The sequence below is a fragment of the Amphiprion ocellaris genome, chromosome 5, assembly GCF_022539595.1.
Source record: "Amphiprion ocellaris isolate individual 3 ecotype Okinawa chromosome 5, ASM2253959v1, whole genome shotgun sequence".
NCBI classification, from domain to species: domain Eukaryota; kingdom Metazoa; phylum Chordata; class Actinopteri; family Pomacentridae; genus Amphiprion; species Amphiprion ocellaris.
The window spans coordinates 7,752,106-7,758,105 of NC_072770.1; the positions used below are offsets into that span (position 1 = coordinate 7,752,106).

The 6,000-nt window shown below is 42.7% G+C and overlaps 1 pseudogene; it reads right to left on the reverse strand.

Annotated features, from left to right (window-relative positions):
* The window catches only part of LOC118471081 (uncharacterized), a 37,708-nt pseudogene extending 34,547 nt beyond the window's left edge, over positions 1–3,161 (reverse strand).
* Between the last annotated feature and the right edge of the window lie 2,839 nt (positions 3,162–6,000).

Genomic DNA, 6,000 nt, shown 5'->3' on the forward strand with positions numbered 1-6,000 from the left:
ACACACACACACACACACACACACACACACACACACACACACACACACACACACACACACACACACACACACACACACACACATATTTACACAGACGGCCCCATATAGTGATGGGGCCGTCTGTGTAAATAAGCAGCATCCATTAAAGCCCAGTGTTGCATTTTTGCACCGTTGAAAGAAATCCCTATACATCACAAGTAGAGTTGAAGACAAAATTAGGCCCGCTATGAAATTTGAGTTTTGTTTTTTTTTTTTTTTTTTTCAAAAAAATTCTCAAGCGCTGTTAAACAGGTCAAGGAATTTTTAAAACAGCTTTTCCAAATATCCTAGTTTAATTTTGGAGTGTGCAATATTTTATTTTGCACACAGAAACAAAATTATTTAACAAAAACCAAAAACTACCAGGGTCATTATTCGCCCCCTTGATGCTCATAGTCAGTTGTGTATCATTTTTGCTGGATAACAGCTGGCAGTCATTTGTTGTAGTTTGTAACGAGTCTCCTGAGGAATCCCAGCCCATTCTTCTTTGACAAATCTCTCAGCTCCTCCAGATCTGATGGTCTTCTGGCATGGACCCTGGTCTACAGTTGACCCAACAGATTTTCAATGGGATCCCAGTCAGGGCTTTGTGCAGGCCAGTCAGTCACGTTTACTTTGGTCTTCTGGAGGTAGATCTTCACCAGGAGCAACGTAAGTTTTGGGTCGCTGTCATGTTGGAAGACCCAGACCCAGTTTTGCGGCTGACTGCTGGAGGTTTTCTTTCAAAATCCACATATATCCTTCTTTTATCATGATTCCTTCAGCCTTGACCAGATTCCCAGTTCCAGAAGCACTGAAGCATCCAACAGCATGATACTGCCACCACTGTGTTTAACTGTGGGGACGGTGTTCTTTGGGTTCTACATCTCTCCCTTATTTCTCCAAACATAAGCAACGTCTCTATGGCCAAAGAGTTTGGTCTCATCTGAAGGACATGCTTCCAGTCTTCATAATCTTTCTCCAGGTTGTCCTCAGCAGACTTCAGAAGGTGTCTCTTCTGTAGAAGTGGAGGGTTAGGGTTCATTCCATTTCTGTGCAGGGCTCTAGTGACTGTCTTCTTTGATGCTACAATTCCTGACTTCTCTAAGTCATTAACCAGTGTTTTGGTGGTTGTTCTAGCATTTGTAGACACATCTTTCACAAGTTCTCTTTCCAGAGTCTTTGAAATCTTTGACTTCCTCCCTCTCCCAGACTTGTTCTGTACTGTGTGGCTCTCTTTGAATTTCTTAATAAGACTTCTCACTCCACTTCTTGACACTTGGAAATGCTGTGATAACTTTGTAGACCCTTGTCCTGCTTTTTTAAGCATCAACAGTTCTTTTTCTCTTTTTATTTTTGGCATGATACTTTCTCAAGTAATAGCTCAAATCCTTAAGTTTTTATACTGTGTGTAAAGTGGAGGACAACCCCCAATATTAACTTGATTGATTGATTGATTGATTACAAGCTGTGTCCATTTCAAAGTTAAAACACATGATTGCACAACAGCGGTTTGTGGTTTGGCTCAATAAAAAGGTCAGTTCTTAAGAGGGCTAATAATTTTGACCCTGGTAGTGTTTGGTTTTCAACAACACATGTATCAATGCGCGCTGCCTGGAGGACAGCGCGCATTGATCGCGCATTGATCGCGCATGTGTTGTTGATATCAACACATGTAGGCAGCAGTCAGCTTACGGCAGCGCGCATTGATACGACGGGACAGGAAGTAGTGCCAAGTGATTACGTGGTGTGACTTTTTCGTGGAAATGGGTTTTGTGATGCAAATAAATCACTCTTTTGAACACATGCTGTTTTTAGAAGAAATACGTTTTATTTAAGTGACCCTGGAAACCTGCCGGACTACTTTTGCCGCGACCAGAACCGGACCAGAACTCGGCTCACGGGACACTGTCGGGGGTAAGACAGTGAGAGTGTACGTTACTAATGATAGGGACGCCATAGAGATTCATGTCAAAAATCCCGAACTATCCCTTTAAGTTGCCAGTGTGGAAAGGCTATCACATCTTAATGTTCTTAAGTTAACCCAATGTACATTTTAGTGCCACTTAGGTTTGGTCACCTGAGGTGGTACCAATATCTGGTCTGGCCCATGGACTAATTACTATGAACTTTACCCCTTCAGACACACAACATAAATACAGCTAACTCAAAACTGCTGTCATATTCTACAATAATGCGGCACACGTGCACACACACGTGCGCACACAAACACACACTTTCAAAAAAATCTGCTGCAACAACTCCTCTTCATAATTTGCCACAAAACTTCTTGCTTAAATAATTCCATTCAGCTGTAGCTCGACGACAGAACCTCATATTAAACACCATTCTAATACACAGACATGAAGCACAGCGAAATTAACACAAAGCCTCCTCAAAATCCTAATAAAAACTGTAACACACAGTAGAGAACATTAGAATTCAATGCAGCCAGCACGAGACAACAGCTCAGTAAATATGCGTCCGGAGAACACATCATTTACACACCATGCTACGCCATGCTGACACCATGCTAACGGGGCGACACGAAACAGTCACCGGGATTCAAACGAGCAACGTCGAAAAGACATAGAAAAAGCCAGCACAAAGACCAGAAAAAATAGAGCTATGCATTTACAAACGTTCCCAGACAGACATTACAATACACTTTTACCACTACACAATTAAACACATGCAAATTCAGTTCAGCCAACACTGGACAGCACATCATTTCAAACACCACGCTAACACAGCTACTGGTACACTTACCTGCCTGAAGCACAGCTGTAAGCCAAAAGACAAAAATTCTGTGAAGAAAATTCGCCGAGAAGAGAAGGTCCACAGGAAAAGGGTTGTAAGAGAGCACTCAAATTCTCAGAATCCGGAAAACTAGGATAGTCTCTGGTCTCAGACAATCTGCACGTTGCCTCTGCGGAGATAAAATCACCGAAAAGCAACGGCTGTGTACCTGACCACAGTATTTATACTCCGGGGCAGGGCGCGATTTTCAGATTTAAATATCCAACGTGAAGGAATTCCATCATGAAGGAAACATCTCGGTGGAGCAACAATCACATGATTCAAGGATCCAATCACTATCAGCACATTTCTGCTGCTTCACAGGAGCTTCACAGGAGCTCTCGTCCATCACCGTGACACAGGAAGTAGTTGTAACTCCTACCGTAATATGATTCACAAGCACTAATTCATTTCCATTTATCTATAATTGTACACGTTTATTCCACCTAAACAAAGCAGAGCTTTTTATTAAACCACTTAAGGCTAGAAAGCTTTATTCCACCCAAATACAAATCATACAAAACATTACTGATTACACATACACACAGACACACACACACACACTAGCAGGATCCGCAGCGCATCCAGACTCGCTTCTCGCTCGTGCTACAGGCGATATGTGGGCAGAGCGACAACACATCCGGATATTTCATCCATAGAGCGCAAGTACGGAAAAGTATGCATGTTGAGAAGCAACGACATATGACGTATCATTCACGTCAAGATGGCGAAGAGACTTTCACCTTCCTTCAGCTCTCCATCCAAACTCCCAAATGTAGAGGGTCAGCAGTACACTGGCCTCAGGGAGAAGTTTATGCTGCTGGCTGTAAGTTTTAAGTAACTCTATAAAACTACATAATTTTTTTCTGACTTAGATTGATTTCTACAGTGGTAGAAAAAAGTTTTCAGACAACATGTACACACAAAAACAGGCTCAGGAAACATACGGAGCATTGATGATACACTATACAGTAGCCTACTTGGTCTTCTTGTTTAATTGATCATAACGTTAGATTTATGATATCATTGCCAGTCTGTGTTGTTGCTGCTCAGTGTGCTATTGTCCTTGTTAGAGATTAGGGCTGCCACAAACGACGCGTCGACGAATCGCCTGAGCACGATACGTCATCAAAAGCGGACGTGAGCGCGCAATGCAACAGAAATCACCGTCCGAGTGTAGCGCGGAACACGCATGGACATCCGCGCTGTATCGTGCATATATAGTATATGCATATATTATATATGCACAATACAGCGTGGACATCCGCGTTTACGATACAGCGCGGACATCCGCGCCGCATCGTGCATATACTATAGCGCGGATGTCCATGTGTGTTTCGCGCTCCACTCGGACGGTGATTTCTGTTGCATTGCGCGCTCACTTCCGCTTTTGATGACGTATCGTGCTCAGGCGATTCGTCGACGCGTCGTTTGTGGCAGCCCTATTAGAGATGGATACATTTTTTGTGTTGCCATTTAGGTGATGCCAATAAGAGATCAATTTTTTTTGTTAGAACTTTACCCTAAAGCAAAAATACCAAAATCACGTAACAACCAAACTTTGTTATGAATGACTTTTGAAGCCTTTACAGTTTGACAAGTTGAATATTAATTGAAGGATAATAACTCTAGCCCAAAAAGATCCATTTTGTCTAACTTGTAGTCTACAACTATTTGACTCAAACATTTCTTACCACTTACTTACTTGCTCTTACTCTCTAAACACACAAACATGAGAAGTAATATGTACATTATGCTGTAAAAACATGTACCAAATGTACTACATGATTTGTATGCTTGTGTCCATTTAAATAACCTCAAATAACTGTGGATGAACCGTGTCTCTCAGATGAAAATACAAATCAAGTGCCTGGGACATGGTAGATGGGAACTCCAAGCTTGATTCTTCCATTATTATTGTGCACAAATCAAACACGTCCACATCACATGGGACTGAACTGCCAAATGTGCAGCTGTCTTTACATGTGGTTAAATCATCAGTCAGTGGAACAAGACAGTCTTCTGCACCCCAAAGGTGAGGGGCCATGTACATGACATCAGGTATCCCACGTTGGTGTTCTTGGACGGCCTTATATGGTGAGCATTCTGAACACCCCGGATGTCATTTAATGCCTCCTGTTGAAGAAACAAGAACAATTCAGTCACAGCTGGCATGCAATGCATTTTAAAAGAGTGATTAGGGCCTATAGTCAAATATAGTCCTCTTTCTTCTCTGCCTTTGCAGTGAGTAAGAAAAACAAAAGTTTGTGTTAAGCAAATAAAAGTAGCTTAAATTACATTGTGATGTATCTTACTTCCACAACAGTCTAAAGAATCAATACATCACACAAATTAAATAAACAAACTCGCAGTGGCTTAAATCTCTAAGATTACATGAAGGTAATGTAGAGTTGATGGTACAGTTCCTGGATTTCTTGCTGTGATCATAATATAGGCTATTTACCTGAATGATTGGCATGAAACAGAACTGTGACAGACCTTTGTCAATGAAATCCACAGCGAAGAAACCCTCATCCCTCAGTTCTGCCAGAAGCGTGATCCAGGGTTCGATTCCTTCTTTTCTCATCACTCCACACCAGCTCTCAATTCTCTGGTTCGCGGTACTTGGTCCTGTGACGTAGCTTGTCTCCGCTGCTCTCTGATCCACATCATTTCTCCATAAATACCACTGAAGGTCTCTGACCACCACCTTCTCAGTGCCCATGTCAGTTCGTACGAGCCTTGGGCAGCCCCCACAGTGCTCCACTGCTTCCACGAAGTACCCCCCGATAACTTTCGGGTCGCTGTTAGTGAAGGCGGCCCGCAGCCAAATGATGTTGCGTGAAAACCCGTTGATGCAGCCATTAATACATATCCCATATGGCTTCAGTTTGTCATATGACTCAATGTGCCACACAAAGTTGGGTCCCTGAGCAAAATATTGCCTCCTTCTGAGACGTCTGGTCTGGCGAGCTTGGGAACCGATGGGGTACAGTAGAGAGAGGAGGATCCTGACGTCTTCTTTTCTGATAGAAATACCGTGCTGTTTACACTTTGTAAACATCCACCGGTAACCGTGATCCTTTCCAGGGCCTTGCAGTTGGTCAACAATGAAATCTATCCCGGCGTCCAAGTCGTACCTTCGCCGGTAAAGCAACCTGGCTCTCAATATCCTGTTCAAAT